Source organism: Sminthopsis crassicaudata, chromosome 2 (assembly GCF_048593235.1).
Source record: "Sminthopsis crassicaudata isolate SCR6 chromosome 2, ASM4859323v1, whole genome shotgun sequence".
Lineage (NCBI taxonomy): Eukaryota > Metazoa > Chordata > Mammalia > Dasyuromorphia > Dasyuridae > Sminthopsis > Sminthopsis crassicaudata.
This window is the reverse complement of record NC_133618.1, coordinates 534,294,395-534,320,317: the sequence shown is the minus strand read 5'-3', so window position 1 is coordinate 534,320,317 and position 25,923 is coordinate 534,294,395. Positions and strand designations below refer to the sequence as shown.

The 25,923-nt window shown below is 37.8% G+C and overlaps 1 long non-coding RNA gene across 1 annotated transcript in view; it reads right to left on the bottom strand.

Annotated features, from left to right (window-relative positions):
• The window catches only part of LOC141558051 (uncharacterized), an 89,868-nt gene that overhangs the window by 7,084 nt on the left and 56,861 nt on the right, over positions 1–25,923 (bottom strand). Inside the window, exons 2-5 of the long non-coding RNA XR_012486940.1 lie at positions 15,179–15,326; positions 14,716–14,793; positions 12,407–12,568; positions 2,283–2,385 (exon numbers count right to left, since the gene is read on the bottom strand). This is a non-coding gene — a long non-coding RNA (uncharacterized LOC141558051). The remainder of the gene's footprint in view (positions 1–2,282; positions 2,386–12,406; positions 12,569–14,715; positions 14,794–15,178; positions 15,327–25,923) is intronic.

The following is a 25,923-nucleotide window of genomic DNA, read 5'->3' as shown; positions in this document are numbered from 1 at the left end:
CTGCTGCTGCTACTACTATTATAGCTGCTACTGCCATCACCAGCATCTCTGCAACTACTGCTGCTGCTGCTGCTACTAATACTATTATAGCTGCTGCTGCCACCACCAGCATCTCTGCAACTACTGCTGCTGCTGCTGCTGCTACTACTACTATTATAGCTGCTGCTGCCATCACCAGCATCTCTGCAACTACTGCTGCTGCTGCTGCTACTACTACTATTATAGCTGCTGCTGCCATCACCAGCACCTCTGAAACTACTGCTGCTGCTGCTGCTACTACTACTATTATAGCTGCTGCTGCCATCACCAGCACCTCTGCAACTACTGCTGCTGCTGCTACTACTAATACTATTATAGCTGCTGCTGCCACCACCAGCACCTCTGCTACTACTACTACTATTACTGCTTTTGCTTCTACTGCTGCTATAATGACTACTATGCGTTTATATGGTGCTCTGAGAGTTTGTTCAGTCATCTCGGTCACAGCCAGCTGTTTGTGACCTCATTTTGGAGTTTTCTTGAATGCTGCTGCAGTTTACTATTTCCTTCTTCAACTCATTTTTATAGATGAGGAAACTGAGGCAAATAGGGTAAGTGACTTGCCCAGAGTCCCACAGTTAGTAATTATCTGAGACTGGATTTGAAGTCAGGATGATGACTCTTATGGATTCTAATACCAGTGCTCTAGCTAGTATGCCCCCAGCTGGGCTGCTTTGGGGTTTACAAGAGCCATGAATATTCATTTTGTTCTCATACTAACTCTAGGATGTAGAGTTATCATCTCCATTTTACAACCACTCAATTCTCTCAAGCAAACATTTCGCTGAGTCCCTACTGTGTGCTAAGCACTATGCTAGGAGTTAAAATGACACAAAGTTTGGATAAGACATGACCTCATAGATCTTATGTTCCATTAAGGAGAGAAGATATCTACCTAAAACAACTAGAGTACAAATTAACACTTGGCAAGTACATCAGAGATGTGCTAGGGGAAGATCAGTGAAATTTGGGGGTGAGGCTGATATGCCCATTAAAGGCAGAAATGTAGAAACCATCTGTTTCTTCTGGCTTTTGTTATGGTCTCTTCAAAACAAAGGGGAAAATGCGGCTTAGCACCCTAGCTTTTTCACAGCTCTTGTATTTCTCTGGGGAGGGGGTAGAGTACAGAGTCCCAAAAATGGGATTTGGAGGAACTGATATAACTAAGGTTAGCACAATTTTTAAGATGATAAGACCATAGAGTGAGAGCTAGAAGCAACCTCAAAACCCTTCTAGTCCAGTCCTCTCCTTTTGCTGATGAGAAAATAAGGTCCAGAGATAAGAATTATTATTATATAATCATTATTATAATAAGAATTTATAATATAGCACAATGCCAAGTACTATCCTAAGTATTTTATAAATATTAACCCATTGTTCTGTACAGAGCAATATTGGGAGCAATAATTGCCATTATTAATCCTATTTTTCAATTAAGAAAACTCAAGTAAACAGGGATTAAAAGGCTAACCCACTGAAGAGAGCCATCTGTATCCAAGAGAGGACTATGATGATGGACTGAATCACAACATAGTATTTTCACCTTTTTGTTGTTGTTTGCTTGCATTGTTTTCTCATTTTTTTTTCCTTTTTGATCCAATTTGTCTTGTGTATTATGGTAATTGTGGAAATATGTATAGAACAATTGTACATGTTTAACATATTTGATTACTTGCCATCTAAGGGAGAAGGGGGAGGGAAAGGAAGGAAAATAATTTGGAACACAAGATATTGCAAAGGTGAATGTTGAAAATTATCTATGCATATGTTTTGAAAATAAACAGCTTTAATTAAAAAAAACCAATTAAGAATAAAAAAGAGAAAGACTAATCCACTGAACTATTTAGAAGCTGCTGCAAGTTTAATTGGCTTGCCCAGAGCTTTGGGACAATATATATCAGGAGGGATTTGAATTCAGGTCCTCTGACTCCAAAGTCAATTCCCCTTTTTTTGGTACCACACTGCTTGGCCACATGTTCTCCACTGGTGATATGGCTCCATGTGGAAGAGTATGGTCTATGTACATGATGGAAGAGGGATTCTTTTCTTATAACTTTATTTTTTATGCTTTTTGAGTAAATATCTTGATTTTGAACTAATATGTCCTTCACTAATGGGTAAGCATCAGTAGGAGCTAATGAGCTATTATTTTACGTGGCTGCTTTCCCAGACTGGCTGAAATAAGCTGACTTAGTTGGGGGCCCTTACCTGTGGACTAAGATGCTATATCTAGGAATACCTACCTTTCTCAGTTTTTAAAGGCCTTTTGTAAGTTGTCATCCTCCATTAGAATGTAAGCTCTTTCCTTTTTGCTCTTATTTGTATTTCCAGCATTTAAAACAGTACCTGGAAAACAGAAAGCCTTTTAAATGAATGTTTGTTGCCTTGTCTTGCCCTCATTTCACAAATAAGTGAATTTAGTCAGAGAAATTTTTATCTTTCCCAACATCATACAGTTGATAAGTATCTACATCAGGATTTGAAACTGGATCTTACTGATTCCCCAGTTCAATGCATGTCTTACAGAAAATAAAAATTAATTTCTAGATATGGAAAAAAATTGTGTGAATACATGGAGGCAAGAGATAGAGAATCAATTTCAGGGAGCAGCTAGTAATCCAATTTGTTGGAATGTAGAGTTTGTGAGGGAGGACAACATGAGAAAAGGTTGAAAATAGTCAGGAGGCAAATTGTATAAGATCTTAAATGCCAAGTTAACATGCATTAATCCCAGAAGGTCTGACCAGACTAGAATATAATGTAGTGGTTACAACCCAGAACTGCACTTCCCCAAATTTAAACTGGGTATTATATCTTGTACCTCCCATGGTTACATGATGAAGGAACAAGAATAGTTATTTCTCCTGTTCTTATTAATCCAATCCTGAAGCTGATTTATGCTTTAGTGCTTGATTCCTATAAGACTATTGCTAGGTGTTTAGAATTGATTGTTTTGTTTATATTGAGTCACAGATACAATTGTTTACTGAAGAAAGGTTTGTACTTAGAGTGGTTTTTGGGATGTTCTATACTAGGCAGGTGTGGAGGTATTAACACCAGGGAATATCAAGAAAGGCCTTATGTGGGAGGTGGTACTCTACTTGATTTAAGGAGAAGGGAATGCTTATGTAAGGATACAGAGATAGGAGGTGCAATGTTTTGTGTGGGAGAACCAGCAAAAAGGCCAATTTGTCTAGATCACAGAGTAGGTAAAGGAGAGTTGGCAGGTCAATTATTGCCCTTCTTTGTCTAAGAGGACCAAAATGACTTTACTATATTGAGGTCAAAGCACAGTGTGTCTGACTGTGGCTGATCAGACCAATATGATCGGAAAGCTCTCCCGCAGCTCAGACACAAATAGTCTGTATGAACAATCGGAGTGGAGGTGTCTAAATTTGTGCATCTCATGTTTCTTTTGAATCACAGCAATTCTGCTTTGCTCATAGAATATATTGAGTTTTTGACACAGGCTAGACACGCTGGACAATCCAGTGCCAGTGTCTGCCATATCTCACAATTGATTCCAAAATTCTTCAGAGAGACCTTGAGAGTGCCCGTGTATCACTTCTGACCTCTGTGTGAGCTTTGGCTTGTGTGAATTCTCTGTAAAATATTATTTTAGGCACATGTATGTTTGGCTTTCAAACACTGTAGCCAACCCATCAGAATGGTGCTCTCTGCAGTAGAGAGAATGCTTGAGAAGGGACCTCATTGTCTGGTATCTTATCTTGCCAGCTGATTTTTAGAATCTTCAGGTGGGAGCTAGGTTGTGAAGAGCCATAAATACGAAACAGAAGAACTTATATTTGATCCTCTAAAGTGTTTTTGTAAGCTGACAGGACTTTTTGAAAGATAAAAGACATAATCATTCCTGAACTTTAGGAATATTGCTTTTATTATCTGAATGGAGGAGAATGGACCAAACAGAGAAGAGAGGAGAGATAGAAAAATGGAATTCAAAGGTTACTGCAATTAAAATGAAACAAGAATTTAATTTATACTTTAACATATGTAACATGTATTGATCAACCTGCTGTCTGGGGGAGGGGAGTGGAGGAAGGAGGGGAAAAATTGGAACAAAAGGCTTGGCAATTGTCAATGCTGAAAAATTACTTATACATATATCTGGTAAATAAAAACTATAAAAAAATTAAAATGAAGCAAGAGATGATGAAAGCCCATACTAAGACGGTAGATATGTGAGTAGAAAAAGGACAGATGAGAGAACTATAGAAAATGAACAAAATTAACTACACAGTATCACTGAAAGAATGAAAGAGAGCCTAGACCTATTATTTCATTGGATTTGGGAACTCCCAGGTGGAGAAATTCCCTTTCCTATGCAGGTTGGTACTGTTTTTGTAATATATATATAGTCTAACAGAATTTCCTAGAACACTGAGGAAATTGAGGACTCAGCTAGGGTCACTCAAGCTGTATGTGTGTCATAGGCAGGACTTGAAACATCTTCCTGACTTTGAGGCAAACTTTGTATTCATTAAATTGTGCTGTGTTTCATAGCAACGAAAGAATACTGGTACTTTTAAAGTGGGTTTTTGTGTTAGGAAATAGCTCTGGATTATTAAAAGTGCTGTACCATATTCCAAAAGCTCACCCTCTATTCTGTTCTGGGCTCAGCTCACAAAACATGCTGGGATAGTCTGATTTCCCAGATTATTTATCTTCTTAGTCTTATTCACCACACTGACTGATGCAAAGAGTCTGTGCTAAATAGAGTTGGTCCCCCTCTTTAATTTTTAATGAGGCAGTTGGCACCCTAGATAGAATGCTGGCATGGGAGGCAGGAGGACCTGAGTTCAAATCCATCCTTAAACACTTACCAGTTTGTGTGATCCTGGGTAAGTCATTTAATTTCTCCAGACCTCATTTCCCTCAGTTGTAAACTGAAGGAGTTAAGCTAGATGATCTCTGAGGTCCCATCAACTTTTAAATCTAGTTGTGTAGTTGAAAGAGATGCTTAGCAGATGAAGCTAGGAAGGTGGACTGAGTGTCTTACATCCTATGCATATCTCACCATTAGGGAACCAAGTTGAGAATATGCTCATATTCATTATCTAATATTATCCATTGCCCATCATTAAATGTCAGCTATGAGATGCTCACAGGGTGCATGGTGATAGGACAGAATGCTGTGATTGAAAGAAAAGAGGAGCTCCCTCTCCACGAGAGCAGGCTAGGCTGCTCTCTGAATTTCACAGGTAATGTGGCAGCTACCCATGGTGAATATGTCAATCCTGTTACCTGAGGGGGAAATGGATAATGAGAGCTTAAATCCCAACCCATCACTAGCTCCCATTAGGGAGTCAGCTTGCAAAAATTATTAGGACAACTATAATATCCATAGCTTGGTCAGATATGACTTTTCCAACAGCATGCCTCGTATTCATTAACCTAATGGTCCAACTCAGGCAATTGATCACTTGTACTGCAGCAGTGGCCTTAATTCTAGACCTCCCCTGGGACCTCCCAGAACAAGAGATCCAGAATAATTAAAACCCCATTTGGAGAGATGTAGCCAGTTTGAAGTAGCTCTGTTAATTGAAAGCCACAGTAAATCCCCCAGACTGCAACTTAACCAATGACTTCAATCTTCTTCTCCCTACACCAAACTTTGAATCAAGAGAAAACAGTCTAGCTTGTTCTCTAGAGTGTTTATATGAAGCACTTTATGACAATGGTAAAATCATCAGATTGGAGGTGAAGGGGTGGGGAGGAGAGAAAGAGCCAGATTCTTGTCCCAGCTTTGCCACAGACTTATGTTTCTCTGAGAATCATGTAATTTCTCTGAACCTCAGATTCTTCTTCTGCAAAATGGAGATGATATTCATAGTCATAGAATTGTATAGTTGAAAGAGATCTTCAGAGAGAGATCACCTAGTCTTCCTACTAAGTGAAACCTGAATTCTGAGTATAACATCTCTGTTTACAGTCATTCAGTCCTAATTCAATGACCTCCAGTTATGGGGAACACACTATCCCTGAGACAGCCTGTTCCTTTTATAGACAGCTTTAATTTCTAAGAGTTAGGCTTCAAGTTATACCTAAAAATGCCTCAAAGTTGGATCAAAATCTGCTCCTCTGCAATTTCTATGCACCAGTCCTTTCTATTCTCCGGGGCCAGGTAAAACAAATTGAAACTCTCTTCTATATAAAATTTTTTCAAACGGGTGAAGAGAGCTGTTGAGACTAAGTTGTCTCTTCTCCAAGCAAAAGAAGACTTATGAGGGATTCTGATACCTACCTGATCTAGCTCAGAGGAGAAAATGAAATAATGGATGTGAAAGTGCACTGAGAAATACATGGTACACAAATATAGGAGATGAATACGAACAGACACATGGCTAAAGGCAAGGCAAGAGGGAGAAAGAAGAGGAGAGGAAATAGTAAAGATAACCCAGAAAGTGGACAACCAACCAATCCAGAATTATCAGAAGTGATAGCAAGTCCAGACTCTTGGCTGATATTTCAGCCAGAAGAAGGCCTGCCCTTGAGGGCAGGAACAGTGACAATACAGATGATGATGATGATGATGGTGATGATGATGATGATAATGATGATGATGATGATGAAGATGAAGATGATGATGGTGGTGGTGGTGGTGGTAGCAGTGATGAAGATGGCTGACAATTACAAAGCACTTTATGTTACATATATTATCTTATTTCATCTTTAAGTAAGGTAGGAAGTACTGGTATTATTATTTCTTTTTGACAAATGTGATCTTAAGCAAGTCACTTAGTCTCTCTTGACTTAATTTTCTTCATTTATAAAATGAGGAGGTTGGATTTTATAATCCCTAAGATCATTTCTAGCTCCAATCTGTAAAAGGAAGAAATTGAGTCTATAGAGGGTTATGTGTTTTGTTCAAGTTCAAATAGCTAGTCAGTGTTGGGAGTATTTTAAATTTAAGTTTCCCATCATAAGTAATATTTATATAACACTTAAAGGATTACATAATATTTTGCACTTTTATCTTATTTGAGTCTTACAACATCTTGTATGGTAGGTATTACTATTATCTCTGTTTTACTGTTGAGGAAAGTGAGCCCTAGTGGAAATTACACCATATGTCTAGCCTCATGCTACTAATAAGTGTCTTAGGTCTTCCTAACTCTGCCTACCTGTGCCGTGAAGTAGACAAATAAGTCACGTAAAGTTACTAGTAATTAGTGTATTCTCTAACAAAGTTCTTGATACAAATTGTCCAATATCAAAAATAGATGCAACTTTATCAATAGATAAACCTTTAAAAAGCTGTATCAGCACCCGCTCTATACCTGTCCTATGCCCAGAACAAGAGATCCAGAATAATTAAAACCCCATGTGGAGAGCTGTAACCAGGTTGAAGTAGCCCTATATACCTAGAACTTCAGCGGGTCTTTGCATCTAACCTGTCGCTAAAATTGATGTGTATTTTCTGCCCCACTAGAAAGCAAGAGTCTTGAGATTAAGAACTATCTCTTCCTTGTCCTTGTATTCCAAATTTACCTCAGTGCATATAGTATGCACTTAATAAATGTTTGCATTCATTAATTCATTGTTCATTTAGAAGCAAAGGCTAGTTATACCAGGGGACTCTTCAATACCTCCTACTAGGCAGAAGATGACCCAGGTGGAGAGAGGTCTATTCAAAGAACAGAATTTCTAAAAAGAAGGAAACAGTTTTAAATTTCATTTGCATTATTTTCTCCATCACTTTCATAAGTCAAGACCGCAAATATCAAATGAGCTATTTTTGGCATGCTCCCTAATCAAATTAAAATATAATTGGGAAATACTTATCCAAATAAATAAAAATACAATAAAACATAGATAGCATAGCATTTTAAAAATAAATCAATATGCAGTCAGCAGAGAACCTTCTATACAGATTAATGATCCCCATTTCTAGTAAAGTTTGACAACAGCAGTCTAGGCAATCAACAAAACAATAAATCAAGCCCTGATTTGTAGTTCTTGCCAATTACAGAGGTGTAAATGTTCATACTGAAAACAATAACCCGCTCGAGTTTAAATGAGTTTGCTTCTACATATCCCTAAAAGTTGATGTATCTATTTATCTACCTATCCATATACCTATCCATCCATCCATCCATCCATCCATCCATCCATCCATCCATCTATCTATCTATCTATCTATCTATCTATCTATCTATCTATCTACAAACAAGGGGAACAGTTTTCTTTTATAGGTTTGAGGAGTGTAGAAGAAATAATAGAATAGGGTACATATCATGGTATAATTGAGGTTTAGGGACAATATGGTCATAGAGTGAGGTGCAGGAACATGATTGGTTGGAAGTTTGATAATGGGGGACTAGGAACTACCCCATCCTTCCTTCCCTGTGATTAGGAAGTATTCATTGTTTGAATCCACCTGCAGAGTTACTGATAATGGCTCAGACTTTTGGACAGCAAACCAGACATCCTTGAAAGATGGCTTGGTGGTCTAAAGATATTGGGTCTGACTCCGTTATGTTCACACATATACCCCAAGGTCAGCTAATTCCCTGAGGCAAGAATTGATCAGTGATTAGCAAGATTTCTAAACATAAAGCATTACAAGCCAACTGAATTCTGAACTAAGTTCAGAAACAGATTTGTGATTTAAGCAATTACAGGGCAGAAGTAGTTAGAAAATAAAATCGATTAACTATAAACAATATCAATAAGAAAATAATACTGAATCAAAATTAATCATTTCAATATATATAGACATATATGTGTATGTATGCAATCTATATATACAGATTATAAACAAATATACATACTCATATAATACATATATACTTATATGTATATACACATGTATACACTGATTTTATGCTTGTAAATGATTGGTTATTATATGTGTAAAATACATATATGCTTATATATACACACATATACAATATTTATATACTCATGTATATATATGACATAGACACACAGATGTATGTGTATGCACATACATATTTTTGTATGCAGGTGGAATACACATGTTCATATGTGTATGCATGCTTATATACACCAATGTTATTGTATTGAATACACAGATGTCCATAAACACATGCATATACTCTCACACCTGTGTATGTATCCTCTATGGAGACATATATACACATTTGTATACACGTGTATATACATATATGTATATATGCATGTATTGGTTATAAAATATATGTTTATTGTATGTATATTGTACATATATTGTATGTATAAGTACAATATGGGTATATGCACACATGCACACAAATAAACATAGTATGTATATAGTAACATCTGTGTATTATGTATCTATGGATACACTGATTGCATGTGTATGTATATATACATGTATCCTTATACATATATATATATATATATATATACATACAATATATATATACTCATGTCTCTGTATATATGTACCTATACATGTTGATTGCGTATATACACACATATATCTTGATACATCCTACATGCACACATACATGTGTGTGTTTGTTTAGATATGGAAGTATAGATATTATTATGCGCAGATTAGGGAGGAAGGAGATGGTTCAGAGCTGTGGTTTCATCAACATTCCCAATGTGGAATTTAGAAACACAGGCAATGCGTGGGGTATACCTAACATGTAATTCCTAGGATCGCAGTTTCAAAGGATGAAAGAAGGCATTCAGTTCAATGCCCTAATTTTAAGATGAGGAAACCGAGGCCATGAGAAGTTAAGTTACTCACTAAGTAAGCAGGGCTGGAAATTGCATCCAGGGCCTATGACTCCAACCAAATCCAGCTTCCTTCCCCTACATCACATCAGAAACAACCCAAACCTGCGCCTTCCATACCCTTACATTGGGTTTCTATCTGTCAACCTAATTTTTATCTAAAATACCCCATCCTTTTTCACATTCTCACAAATAATTATGTGAAATCACCACACATAATATATTTATCACAAAGGTTTCTTTCAATTTAAACATTTGTAATAAATTTTGGTCCTTTTTTTCTATCTTCATCCCCCACCCCCCCATCTTTTTCTTTTTTTTTTTTCTTTTTTAAATTTCTGAAGCTATTACATATCAAAGGTTTTAAACAAATCAAATTTTGGGGGAAAGTGCCAGCCAGGAAAATGGTGGGGGACAGTGGAAGGAGCACTGATTAGCACAAGTAAGAGGACCTGAATTCAATTTTACCTCTGACATATCCTACCTGTGTAATTTAAATCACTTAATTTCCAGAGATCTCCAGCTGGAAAATAAAGTGCACTGGACTAGTTATCTATAAAGTCATTTATAATTCTATATCAATGCCCCTATATTTGGACCAGAATAATATTTATTGAGAGCCTTAGTATATTTCTAATCCTATATTAGGTACTGTTTACTTTTGTTTTAATTTGAAAGATTAGTGAAGTTTTTCCTCAAGAATATTCACAAATAAGCATTCATTACAATTTACTTAGTTCATAGCTGTATTAATGGGGGGGGGGGGGGAAGAAGGAGGGAAAAATAAAAATATGGATGCAAATTGATAGCAACAGTAAGATTTCAAGGAATGAAGGGGAATAAAGGGTAGCCAAGGTTGGGTCAGGGAGTTGTTTGATCTCCTTAAACTATTTCAAACTCCTCCAGTGTTCTTCTTTACACACATAAAGACAACTTAATGTACTAATTATCAGTCCTTATTCATCCATTAAAACAAGTCCAAGCATCTCTACATGACAATACTTAGTTGGCTTATATACCTCATTATGTGGACCTGAAAGCAATAAAACTTTTTTAAAAAATAAAATATTGCCTAATTTAAATTCATCGCAGATTTAGATTGTCTATCCCTATTAGTCAGAGTGTATATTTGACCTAATTCTATATTATGAATTCTACAGTTCTGTATGTAGTATCTGAGGAATGCTAACCTAACACCAAAGAATACAGGCCAAATGCAAAGCCTTTTCTTGATTGTTATACACAGTCTTGAAAGGCCTGAGAGGCAGAACTTCCTTGGTAAAGACAGATACTCCTCTTGGCTCTAACATAGAGAGATCTGTAGAAGCTTTGGAGAAAAAGGATTCTGTCAAGAGTGGATCCTCAGCTCTGGCTTCTCCTCTGGGTTCCAGCACAGTATTTCCAACTGCCCATAAGACATCAATGTGTCAGGACTTCACCTAAGGGTGAACAGAGGTCTGAGAAGCAACCTTCTTACATATACATTCTCAGTGGAAAATAGAGTTAACCATAGAGTATCTAATATTCACCCTTAACTCCCATCTCCTGTTTTTGTCATTAATTTCATTTTGAAATCTCTTTTTCTTTGAAGGTCAGATCTTCTGACATCATACTTCCTGAAGGTCTTCATGAACTGCTTCCTCCTCTGTCTCCTATATCTCAAAACCTCTCCATAGTTAACTATCCCCTCCAGTTTTTGCTGCTCAAATTTCAGAAAAAGGAATCTACAATCATTGCCTCCACTTTCTTACCATTCATTCTAAGTATGTACTTTTTTTTTCCTGCTGAGGCAACTAGGGCTAAGTGACTTGCCTGGGGTCACATAGCTAAGAAGTGTCTGAGGCCAGTTTTGAACTCAGGTCCTCCTTCAAGGCTAGTGTTCTATTCACTATACCAACCAGCTGCCCCTACCACTCATTCTTTTTATCATTCCCTTGTAATTTGGCTTATTCCCTCACCACTTTACTGAAATCATTCTCTTAGAGGTCAGTAATAGCCTCATAAATGCTCATTCTTGTGGATTTTTTCTTTATCCTTATCACCCTTGACTTTTTTATGATCTTTGATACCTTCCTGGATATTCTTTTCTTGAATTTCCATGACTTTGGTCTTTTTGGTTCTCCTTCCTGCCCAAATTCTCTTTTTCAGTTGCCTTTTTTCTCATTATTCTTTTTTCATCCCCTATTTGTAGTACCTGGTGACAGTCCCTCTCACAAGAATGTCCTCCCAAGAACTAACCTAGGAATGAACCACAGTAGTCAGAGCCTACTCAAAACTATAGTTCATAAGCCCTCTCAAAATATTTACTACCATTCCTTTGGCTGTAGGACACCTAAATTCAAAACAAAAAGACATTTAACCTAATATCACAGTGAATTGAATAAGAAAAATACTCCCATGCACTCATAGGGTATATTCTTTAACAGGTTAACTCACCAAAGGGCACACAGACATAGAACATTTGTGACTAGGCAATAGACATAGAAGACAGACATTTAAGAAATATGTAGCCAGTGAAAAAAATGGGGAAAGAATTCATTCCATGAAACCATGTGACCAGGACACATGCATAGAGATCATACACATGGAGAAAAATGTAGTTAGGGAATACATGTAGTCAAAGCAAATCACAATCTGATTTTATAAGCTTGCTAAATACCTTTAATGGTGTCATCATGCTCTTGTCTTCTGGTTATAGCACTGGCTCTATTCAGAATCTCCATGAGTTATTACTGAGCTTTCCTCCATTTATATTCTTGTGGCTTTGGCTTTGGGCTCAGAGTTCCTATCTGCTAAGATGTAGTGACTAGAAAGCCACTCCCTGACAAAGGCAAATTTGTTAGTTTCTTTAATCAGTGATAGAGGCTATAAGCGACCACATTTAGCCAAGGGAAATTTTTTTAAAAATCAACCTGAACTAAGATTTAGTCCATTATTATTGTTGCTGTTATTAGGATGCCTGTATATGATGCTAATTAAAAGTCATAAGATGATTAACCTGATATAGAGTTATATAAATTATAACCATTTATAATGATTATTTAACCACTAGAGAGGATCCCATGTCTCTAAAACTCATTTTTGTATCTCTGGCCAAAATAATCCCCCAAGACCTATATACTAGCTAGAGTTACCCAAGACCTGTCATTTTTCAAATCCTCTTTTGTTGACAAATGAAGTTGAACAAGAATAAAGCCTAGGCAAAGGAGAAGATTTCTTGTCATCTATACTCCTGGAATGCATTTTGATCTTTATAATGTATATCTGTCAGCAAGATCAACAACAAAAGCCCTGTGACTTTTGTGATTTATTTGGGTGTTGTCCTGACTGCTTCTCCCTATCTAAGTGTTGCTGTCACTCATAGTTTTGCCCTTGACCTTCTTCTTTTTTCAGGCTACAAAATCTTCCCTGGGTGACCTTATTTATTTATTCTCTGGGGTTAGATTATTGTTTCTTCAAAGAGGATTCTAAAATCCATGCATTCAACTCAATTGAATGACAGTTGCTAGATGCTTGGAATGCATAGATAGTATTATTAATAATAGCTTCCATTTATATAGTTCTTTAAGATTTGAAAAGGGCCTTTTTGGGGAGCACTCTATGAGACTGATATTAAAAGTATTATCATCTCATTTTACCCTTTGAGGTTCTAACAGCTTAAGGAATTTCCCCAAGGTAACACAACTAATAAGTGGTAGGGCTAGGATTCAAATTCAAATCTCTATTGATTCCAAGTCCAATACCCAGAGGAACTTATATTTTCCCCTGGGTTTAAAGCCTATATTCTCCAACTTCGTGATAAACATCTCCCATCTAAAGCAGAGGTATCAAATTAGCTTCCCATCAGGAGCAAGTGACCTGCAAGATTCCTGAATAAGGTCTGAATCAAATTAAAATGTAATTCAGAAATGTTTAAATATAATTGATAAAAATATAATAGTTAACATAGATAGAGTTAATAGGTGACAGTGATTAAAGTACTGGCCTAAAGTCAGGGAGACTCATCTTCCTGAGTTCAAATCCAGACTCAGACACTTACTAGACACTAACTCAGACACTCACACATTCATTAGTGTGAGCCTGGGCAAGTTACTTAACCTTGTTTGCTTCAGTTTACTAATTTTAAAATGAGCTAGAGAAAAATTGGAGCAAACCATTCTAGTATCTCTGCCAAGAAAACCCCAAATGCAGTCATAAGGTGTTGGTCGTGACCAAAACAACTAAAAAAAAATTAAATAAAAAAATAACAACAACAAAATCAATACATAGAGGCAGAATCTATTTCTATTTGAACTTGATACCACTAAATTAAATCTTTCCAAAGCTCAAAATACCCCAAACTGAAATTATCATCTTCTTCGTTAAAACTGTCTCCCTTTTAACCTTTTTATTTTAAATTGAAGTTATCACAATATTATTAATGATTTTGTCTTAAAAACCACATTTTAAAAAATCTCTCCTCTTCCTCCTCCATCCACTAAGTCCTGTGGAATTCTGTTAATTTCCAAAACTTTATTATCTTTTTTACATGCTCTCTATTCACTCTGGCCCCCATAGTGATTTCCCAGAATCCTTTCTTATCCTCTTCAGTCCATTTTGCACATAACTGTCAAAGTAATCTTACTAATGTATAAGTAATAATATACATTATCATTAATAATGACAATAATAACCAATAATAATAGTTCATATTTTCCTAGTATTTTTAAGGACTGCAAAGATAATTTCCTGAAAATAATCCTGTGAGAAAAGTAGAGTATGGATTATTAACCTCATTTTACAAATCAGGAAATTCAATTTCACAAAGGGTTATTTGCCCAAGGTCACATGGCTAATGTTATAGCTGAGCTTTAAATTCAGGTCCAATGGTTTTTCTATTATACCATTCCATCTAAGTCAATCCTCTACCCCCAGACCTTTTGTCTAAAGAATAAAAAATAAATCCCTTATTCTGGCATTTAGAGTTACCTGTAATCTGACTCTAGCTTCCATCTCCTGCCTTCTTTCATATATTATGGTCATCTTCCTAATTGCTATGGTTATCTTCTAGAACAAAGGACAAACAACAACATATTACTCACCCATGTACACTCAGTGTTTCAGGCAAATTGAATATTAGTTAATTCTTGAATTACCCCTTATCATTTCCTAGTTTTATGCATTTATAAACACTGCCTCTCATATCTGGAATGTATTCCCTGCCTATTTCTGCCTGATGAAATCGTTCTTTTCTTTCTAGATTCAGTCCAGGTACTACTTCCTCTAAGAAATCTTGCTTGATTCCCACCCCCTTCCTTGCAGCTCTCTCTCCCAGCACATATGTGCCTAAAAGTATTTTCTCTTAAAAAATTCCTGGAGCATTTTGCCTGGATCTCTCTTTGTTCCCTATCATAATTGATTCTCCTTAAAAAATGATAAACAATAATCCTACCTTATAGCAAACAAGTCACATTGCTTCCAGGACAAGGCAAGGATTGGAATAATAGATGAAATGCTTGGTTTGAAGTCCAGATGAGTTCATACTCCTCTGAAACTTTCTAGCTGGGCTAATTTAAATTTCATGGTTTCTGTTTCCCCATCTGTGAAATAGGATTAATAGTAATATGTAATAGTTACCTTAAAAGTTATTGCAGGGACTCAAATTCTGTAAGAAAAATTTGCAAACATGCAAGTACTACATAAACACCTTTTTATTTTATTTTTTTGTCATCATTGTATCCCTACCACACAACATTATATAAACCTTTTATGTATTAGGTAGATAATTTGTTTAATTAAATCAAATTGAATTGGATAGTCTGTTGTTACTTCTAACTCAACATGTCCCAAAGTGAACTCATTATCTTCTCCCCCTCAGATTGGGCCTCCTTCCCAATTTAACAGATTTTTATTTGTGTTGCCACCTTTCTTTCAAATCTCCCAGGTAAGAAATCTTAATTGCCATCTTTAACTCTTCCACTTCTTTCCTCCTTTTTGGCTATTTCTCCAAGTCCCATTGTTTGTTTCTTTTGTAAGATAGTTGACCTCACTCCCCACCCCACCTTTACACTTTGAAAGGTTTCTCTTCACAGGTCCTTTCTTTCAATCCCTTCCTCAGTCCAGGTTCCCATTACCTCACACTTAGATTATTACAACAGCCCCCTGGCTGGCCTTCCTAACTCCAATTCATCCAGCTAAATTAAACATGCAATGACTCTGGATTTCTACTTCATTAAGTCCAAAATCCTCTGCTTAATATCAAAACCTTGGTAACCTATTCTCATCCCACATGTTCAGCTTTACCTTTATCTGTCTTCTCTGCTTATCTTCTGTATCACAAACTTTTAATTTATACTTTTTTGGTTCATTCATGGGTGTTACATGAATGCAGTGAAAACCCTCCCTCATAGGCAATATGGGAGTGTTGTTGTATGGCTTGAAGGGAGCTAAAATGGATGTCTATAGCTTCTTCTCCCCCCACTCTTCTCCAAGGAAGACTTTCTATCCTGACAGACCAAAAAAGCAGGAGGTTGAGGTTAGAAGTTTAGTCACTCTGCTCTCCTCAGAGAGAGGAATTATTTTTATTCCCTTAAAGATTGTTAATCTAAAGGACATGATTTGCATTTTCCAACTAAACTTTTTTGTCCCTTTTCATTATTGGAAGAAAGGAGGACCCCAAGATTTATGCTTAAGACTTACTCTTCCCACAAATGCCAGTTTCCCAGTGGACACAGCACATAGTAAAGAAACCTATTTACCCGAGTTGACAGCAAAACAGAAATCAGAGAAAGTGTATCTAGAAGAATATATGCCAGACACTACAGTTGAGGGATTCTTCCCATTGGGAGCTAGATAACTTAGCTCAATCAAGAGACAGAGTTCTAGATCTCAGCCATAGGGAAGTTCACAAGACCTGAATAGGAACCGTAGCTCTGCCATATTGGGGTTGGTTAGTGACTTTGGGCAAGGTGTTTGGGCCCCTGTTTCCTTAGCTGTAAACCAGAAGATCTAAGCTAGATAGCCTTTAAAATCCCTTCCAGTACTAAACCAATGAATTTAAGGTTGATGCTTCCATTTTCCTTAGGAGGGAAAAAAAGGATACTTTCTCATACATACTTAGTTGAGGAAGGTACAATGTTGCTTTTCCTAGGATTTGTTACTAAGATAAAGAAAGAGAAAGGAGAAAAATTGGCACAGAATTGGCAGAGGGGGTCTGCAGCAGAGGAGAGGGAGGTACCAAAAGTGGATAGAACGGAGGGTGAGAACTCCATCCTTGGAGCTTTCATGGCTTGGGGATTCACAAAGCTTCATGGTGTAGGTGAGCACTGGCAGAATGGTGTAACCTGGAAGATTACCTTGCAAGCTCTGGTGAATTAGACATTCAAGAGAGTTAAACTTGAGAATTTAAATTGAGAAGTCTGCACCTCCAGCCTCAGCAGCTCCCAGCTCTGCTTTCCTACACCGTATTTCCAAACACCCCCTGTCCACCTGAAGGCCAGGCTTCACTTGGAATGACCAATTTTTTCTCTGATATTCTTCTCTAAAGACAAATGGAATGGAAGCTGGCAAGCTTTGCCAACCTCCCATTTCAAACCAAACACAGAAAGAGAAATCACATTAGTTCTTAACTTGGAGACCTTGTAATTATGTCAAGAAAGTCTTGTCCTGATTGATCGTAACCAGGGAGTACAAGTTCTTCCCCCTCCCCTTCAGCCTCCTCACATTTCCCCACCTCCTTGGTGTAATGGCCCACAATGCACCAGGAACTCTTCCCCATAAATCCCCAAACTGCTTCCCCCATGTTTTCCTGACTAGAAAGTCCATGGGGAATCAGCTCCTGGCTCTTGCTTGCCCTTGTTGCTCTATGCTCTTGAGGCCCAGGGGGTTTTCAGCAGGAAGGCCACAGGGAATACAGAGACTCCTTTAATGTTGTTATTATTGTCGAGGTTTTTTTCCACCATGTCAGAAGTTCCATTCTCTTTTCCTTCCCCCTCCCCATTATAGGAGAGGGTGGAATCTATTACTCCTGACTCCAGAGTGGCCCAAAGGGCTGCTTATATTTTCCTCTCCCTAAGCCACACTTGTCTCCAAAGGATTCTTCACTTTACAGAGAGAAAAGGGAAAAAATGACAGAGGGAAAAAAGTGACAGACTCGGATCCAGGCTTCCTAGAAAGGAAACTTTCCTCTTTCTCCAGAGCCACTGAAGGCTATCCAATTAAAAATTTCTTGGAGAGTATGTATGGTACAGGGGAAAGGACAATGATTCTGGAGTTAAAGGTCCTGAAGTCAAGTCCCACCTCTGGTGATTTCCTTTAACAAGCCACTTATCCTCGTGGGGGTCTCAGTTTCCTCATCTGTACAATGAGGGCATTAGGCTATGGCCTCTGAAGTTCTAGATGTGATATGTACTTGAGTGATAGAAGTAGTATTGAATAGTGATGATGGACAGAATACTAGGAAAACCTTCAAATCCTGTCTCTGACACATAATTGTTGTTGTTCAGTAGTTTTCAGTAATATTCAACTCTTCATGACCCCATTTGGGGTTTTCCTGGCAAAGATACTAGAGTGGTTTGTCATTCCCTTCTACATCTCACTTTACAGATGAGGAAACTGAGGCAAATGGGGTTGAGTGATTTGCCCAATGTGCAACATTGTAGCTTCTTCACCAAAATATGGCTGAGAAAATATCCCTTTTTCCCCCTCCTAAGGAAAATGAAAGGATTAACCAAATTCATTGGTTTTGTACTGGATAGGACATTAGAGGCTGTTAGCTCAAATGTTCTGGTTTACAATAAGGAGACTGAGGCCCAATAGTCAATAGTCATCTGCCCAAAGTGGCAGAGCTAGGATTCCAATTCAGGTCCTGTGGTTGGTTCCAATCCAGTGTATCTTCCATCATGCATGGAAAGGACCTTCAAGTTCCTTTCCTGTCATAATTATTCTGTGATTCCTTGGCTATAGACAATATGTATTACCAAAATATGTGCAATATATAATAATATACTTATATATTATTTTATGCATAAAACAATACATAAATATGTTTCCAAAATATATTACCAAACGCTTTCAGATTTATAATAAAGAGCTAATGTTTACCTACTTTAAAGCTAATAAGTATCTGAGGCTGAGTTGAACTCAGGAAGATGAGGCTTTGAGGCTTTGGGTCCAGCTTATATCCAATGTGTCCTCTTGCTGACCCTCGCTGATACACAATATTTATCTGTGTAATGGTAGACAAGTCACCTAGACATTCTCAGAGCCTTCAGACCTCCTACCAATGTGCATCCCTGGATGAATTTCCACATGAGGAGCTAGGACTACAGTGGTTCACATTTATAAAGCATTAAGGTTTTAAAAGCTCTTCTAACAGCAACCCCATGAAGTAGATGGAACAAATTTTATTCCCATTTTATAGATGAAAAAATTGAGGCGGGACTAAAGTTAAGTAATTTGCCCAGGATTAAATAACTACCAAGCATCAGAGCTTTATTTGGATCTCTCTTCACTTCCAGGTATCATAATTATAATCTTGCATTTATATATTTTAATTCTTCAGAACATTTTAAAGCATGTCATTGTCAGACCTGGAAGATATCTTAGAAAGTGATCATCTAGTCCACCCATTACATAGATGAGAAAACTGCAATCTTGAGAAAAACTTGTGATTTCATATTATCCTCAAAAAGTTATATTAGATAGGATAGGAATTATTACTTTCATTTTTCAGATGAAGAAACTCAGCCTTAAAGAACTTCAATGGTTTGCCCAAAGCCTCACAGCAAAATCATGGCAAAACCAAGACTAGAAAGAAAGTCAGTTTTCAAACTCCAAGCTATTTCCTTTCAAGATCTCTGCCTTTTTTGAATTTTTTTTCTAGGAAAAAAAAAAAAAAAAAAAGGTTTACTCTATTTTGCATGTTATTGTTCAGCAGTTTTCAATCATGTCCTACTCTTGATGAGTCCATTTTGAGTTTTCCTGGCAAAAATACTGGAGTGATTAGCCATTTTCTTCTCCACATCATTCTTTTACAGATGGAGAAACTGAGGCAATGAGTCACCTTGCCCAGTGTAACGAGTTAGTAAATGTCTTATACCACTACTACATCTATCCACTACTTCATCTAAATTCCCCCCCTCCCTGATTTCTACCATTAGCTAGAAAGAAAACAATACAAGCAAAACTATACTTTTTGCTTATGAACACAATATATGTATATCCATACATACACACACGAGTATACATATTCTGGGATGGATTTCCCTCATTGCCCCCAGACACAATTTGTATAATCAACCTCTGGTTGGCTTACAGGATTTAGGTTGGAAGGGACACCATTTACAGGTATAAATAGGTGCAAAATTTGTGTAAATGCACAATAACAGTAGACCCCAGGGAAATCTAGTCTCAGAAACATGCTGTCTACTTAGCCAGATGCTCTTTAACGGCATAACTGGGCCAGGCTGTGGAACAAGGGAGTCTGTTTTCTAATCCTACAGCAGATAAGCGATCTCACTTTCCCTGCTATTTATTTTGATAAAATTGGCCGCTGATGATTAATGCATGAAGCGTTGGTGAGGTGGAGGCCACTGGATACTTTTTGAAACACCGCCTGATTTCCAGGAACAGGCAATGCCATTAATTATTGAACTGAACACAGACTGAGATTTGCCTGCTCAGAAACAAGAGGCACTGAAAAGACTTTCATATGTAAAGTTGCATCAAGGGAGCTAGGGGGTAGAATGCTTGGCTGGGCAGGATAGCTAGGTTTCTAGAGCCCTCCTGGAGCTGTTGCTAGTGGGAGCCCATCTCTGGCCTACCTTTCCCCCTGTGGCTATTCCAGAGATGCTAAGGGGTCAGAAGGAGAATGGAGTCTGCAAGAAGGTTAAAAAATAAAATCTATATAAAAAGGATCACTCCACGCAGGCACATCACTGAAATAAGGTCACTAAAATGAAAATGCTGCTTGGAGAAGGGGTAAAAACCCACACCTTGGTAGTTTCAGAAACAATCATAAAGGAAGAAAGTGGGGAAACTCAATGGGCTAAATACACTATCCAGGCTTTATTGATGAGGACAGTGTCTTATGTATATGGAAAGCCAGCCCTAATTTGCTTATAAATAATTGACTTCTCCCAGATCAAAATCTCTTGAGAGCCTCTCCGTTTATTCACAACAAGCCTGCTTCTGCCTACCGTGCAAATTAGGCCTTTTCAAACCTGTCTCGTCCCCACCCCGCCGTTATGAAGAGTGATCTTTTTTTTTTTCATCCCCTGTAATAACCTTCAACTAACCTTTAAACCGAGAGTGAATAATTTAAATCTTATTTTCATATCAATGGAGGAGTCAAGCCAAGCAATTATCTTTTATCTGTATACTCTGTCGTCAGAGCAGGGGCCATAATCAAGTTTTCCCAAGTGGGCCCAGATGAGAGAAGAGGTAGGAAGTGAGAGATGGTATCTGAAGACATTAACGCCACAATGAATTATTCAGTAATGAGTAGGGGATCTGTCATTCTCACCCCTCCTGATATAACCCTCCCCCCAATGCACACCCCCTGGCACACAGGTTCTCATGCACACACATCACACACATCACCAAATACATCCCTGGCACACTGGCTCTCACTCGAATACACACACATATGCACACACACACACACACACACACACACACACACACACACACATATTGATTTTACAGATGTAGTCTCACCCCTGTTCCGGGGCTGAGCTGGGACTCTCTGGATGGGGGCTGGGGAGAGGGACCACAGCTAAGCATGACAAATCGGCAGATCATCTGCTCAATTAGGACAGGAGAGCAGGTGCACCGGGGCTGCCTTTGTGGCACATGGCAGCCCGGTTGTGGGCCAAACAACAGGCTGATGGGAAACACCTAATTTGCGTGACAGTGATTTAGAGCAGCTCGCCATGATATTGCTAAAGGGGAAAGGGGAGGAAAAGGAAAGATCCAAGCATGAAGCTGTTTGGCAGGGTGGGGGTACTCAGGGAGGAGGGGAAGCTCGCAAAGGCTGAAATTCCCTATGGTACTCATTAAAATTCTACTTCTCGCATTTCTTTCCAGGGTCCCCCTGGACTGCCCATGATCATTTTTATTAATTCATAAAATATCGCACCAGTGATTGAGGCTGATGATTACCGGAGCCGACAAACACAAGGGCTGGTGAAATATTGCATGGCTCCAATCGGGGCCTCTTCGAGTAAAAACACAGACGTTGCATGAAATATTCATCCCTTTTCCCCTGGCCTTGGGCTGCAAAGGCAAACAGACAGGGCCAGGCTAGCCAGCTTGTCTGGGAAGATGAGGGAGGCCAGGATGGAGGCTGGGGCATGGAATGTACCTCCTTCCCATTTTGGCCGCCTCCCAGTGATCTCCCTTGCTAAGGCTGGAGCAATGCTAAAAGAAATTGCTCTGCTCCCATCTCCCAGTTAAAATTCAATAGGTGATTCATGGGGAAAAACAATCTCCAATCTGGGCTTTAAATTGGGTTCTCTGAAGAGGAGAGAAGGTAGTTTTGATCCTTTCACAGAAGACCAGAAGTTGGTGGGGGAGGGAGAGAAGGGAGGCACTAGTATGAATCCCAGTTCTGTTTAGACAAAGAGATTTTGACTTAAGTTCCCTTCTTTCAGTCTGTTAAAACCACTAAATGTGCTGATTCATCTTTTCCCACATCCCTGGACAGTTCTATTTTGCCTTGAGGTCCTATTAATAATCCCTTATACATCTTTTGCCTTTAATACTTTTCAGAATGACTTTTATTGCAAAATGAGTCCTGGAAACCTGGGCTTCAAGCCAGGATCTACTACTAATTAGTTGCCACTTCACCTGAGCCTCAGTTTCCCCGTCTGTTTAATTAAGGGATCAGTTTCCTCCCCATCTGTTTAATTAGGGGGCTGAGCCAGAAAAAAACCATATATTTACACTGTGCTAGTCTTATAATAATTCTATAATATCAGAAGTCTAGGTATTATTTAGCATCCCCCCCAATTTTACATTAGAAGAAACAAGCTAAATGTGATTAAGTGAGGACTTCTGGGGCAGGCTTTAGTTAGAGCAGAGTATATGGAAGACAGTAATAGGGGAAAAAGGCTGGAAGAGTAAGTTGGTGCCAGGCTATGGGTGGCTTTGAATGCTAAACAAAAAGCATTTGGATTTTACATGGAAGATAGTAGGGAATCATTGAAGATTTCAGAGAAGGAATGACATAACTACATATTTGTGTATTAATCGTGGATTAATCTGGTGAGCAATATGAAGGAGAGAGAAGAATAATGGGAAAACCTGTTAGGAAGACACTGCAATCATTTAGACTGGTGGTAATGAATACTAGTGCTAAGATATTGTTAGTAGAAATAGGAAACAGAAGCAATAGCACGACCTGCCACTGATTAGATATGGGAGGTGAGGAAGAGAGAAGAATCACAGAAAAGTCCAAGATCACAAGCATGAGAGATAGGGTGACACAGACAGAAATTCTGAAGTTGGAAGGTTGGGACAAAAATTATAACTTTGACTTCACATTAGCTAGACTGAAGATGGATCTGAGATATTTGTAGAAAGCCTTCCAATAATCCTTGGAGATGGGTAAAGCATGAATACACATCTTTTATTTTTCCAACAAGCATTATTTATTTGTTTGCTTTTTTTAGGTTATATATGTACATTCATTTTTAACATATTTCCATATGAGTCATATTGGGAAAGAAAAATCAGAATGAAAGGGAAAAACCTCAAGAAGAAGAAAAAACAGAAGAAAGAGAAAAGTAAAAAAATATGTTTCAATCTGCATTCAGTCTCCATAGTTCTCTCTCTAAATCATATAGCATTTTTCATCCAGAGTTTATTGGAATTACTTTAGATCACTGAATTGTGAGAAGAGCCACATGTATCACAAGTTGATCACACAATCATGTCATTGTGTAATACAATGTATTCCTGATTCTGCTCACTTCATTCAGCATCAGTTCATGTAAATCTTTCCAGGCTTTTCTGAAGTCATCCTGTTCATTTTTTTTGGTAGAATAGTAAGATTGCTTTCATATACCATAACTTATTCAGACATCCATTCATTTTTGTTTTTTTTGACATCGCAAATATGGGTTCTTTTCCCTCTTTTATTATTTCTTTGGGATACAGACCCAATAGTAGCACTGCTGGATCAAAGCATACAGTTTTATAGCCCTTTTGGCATATGAACACCCCCATCTTAAAGATAATAAAACGGAGGCAAAAAAGAAATGACTTTGTTTAAGTCTACCCAATTAGTTAGTGACAGAGAAAGAGCTCGGGGTTTTCTAGGATCATGAGTCCTGATGCGTTTCTTGCCACTGGATCCACATGGCTCCAGGAGAGAAAGTAAAGGCAGATGATTTTGCTCATCCTTTTTTTTTTTTACTCAAATCCAATTCACTTGATGTCATGGCATCATCTTCCTGTTATTATGGTCCTCCTCAAGAACAAAAGACCAACAACCAAGACTACACCTGGTCCACTTGTAAGTGCTTCAGAGAAGATCTAGACCTATTTAAGGTCACCTTCTCCCCTTCTATCCTATTTCTGTTGATTATTACATATTATTCCTTGGAAAAGTGAGTGTACTTTTTGAGAGAAATGAAAGGTTGGAACAAGTGACTTTTAAGATAACTTAGGGTTGAAAATTCCATCTTAAGGTCCCATAAATGCAGCCCTATCTTTTCTGCCAGTTGAGAAAATTAAAAAAAAAAAAATCAGCCTGTAGCAAATAGACTCAAAGTCCTATATAAATCCTTTCTAAAATCTGGGGTAGAAAGAAGTAGGACTTATTTTTGTTTCTAAGGCCTATCTTCTAATTTATTTTTGGCCCTAGGCATGGAAACACATACTAATTTGCACAAATAGATGAAATATGGTAGAGCCTATGTAGAAAATAACAATAATATCCCAAACTTTGGTGAGATTTACTGTGTGGGTGTTAAAGGCAAAAATGAATTTCTTTAAGCCATCTATTAAGTTTATTAACCCATTTATACCTCAAGTTTTCTATCAGAGCACACTTTTATGCTCCTGGCTGTTTGGTTCTAAATGGATTCCAATGACAATACAAAGTCTCAAGCCTAAAAAAACACCTTGAGGTGGCTCTTTGTTTCAGAAGTTTATTTTCATTCCTAATGGTTATAGTTCCACCCCATGTCCTCTAGCTTTGATGGCAATTTCCCTATAGTATGCTATGAAGCTACCAATTGTAGATAGCTTTAGGACCAAGTGAATTAAAGAGGCATCTTCACTCCTTCTCCTTTCTTCTTTTTACTGATACTTTTTTAAACATCACAGTCATTTATGATTGTACCAATGCCTTTACTTAGTCTCTGTCTTGTAACACAAAAGATAAAGCCAAGCCATCTTATATAGACATCAAGTCTGACATCCTTTTCTACATTTTGTCTCTAGAGTTCCCTATCTACCAGAGAAAAGAAGGTATGTTTCATCAACTAGAAACTATTAGCCCTTTCTATTATGTGCTCTCTAAGCTTGAGCTCATTTTCCCTCATATTCTATGTAGCAGTGGGAAAATGTGTCAGATTTTTTTTGGGGGGAAAGGGATGTTTAATACCAATTATTCTTAGTGTGTCATCTTTCTGAATGTTCTTAATACGTCTTAAATGTTCTCTTATAGCAACCATTCTTAATATAACCTTTCTAAAAACTAAGTAAGGCTAACTGAGGAAATGATTCTGAACTGATAACCTTGGGGTCCACCAGTGGGGGCTCCAGCAAATGGGATTGAAGAGACATTCCTACTTACTAAGAAGTATCCTATGTGTGTGTGTGTGTGTGTGTGTGTGTGTGTGTGTGTGTGTGTGTGTGGTGGGGAGGGCTGAAAAAGCTAGTCAAGTTCTGAGGATTTAACTTATGGTAGTAGGACTTAGGATAAGGACACTGGAGATTACACAGGCTACTCTTTATCAATATTTGTTAAAAATCTAGGTAAATTATATCTACAGAATTTCACTCATCTACCAGTTTTAGTAAACTTTCCAGAAAAGAAAATGAAGTTTGATTGACATGATTTGTTATTAATGATATCCTGGTTCCCAGAAGATCTAGAAAAAGGAAACCAGTATAGAAAAATAGAAAGGGCATATTTCTAAGAATTTACAAAAGACATAGGCATCTCCTCTGCCAGGACTTGCTTGT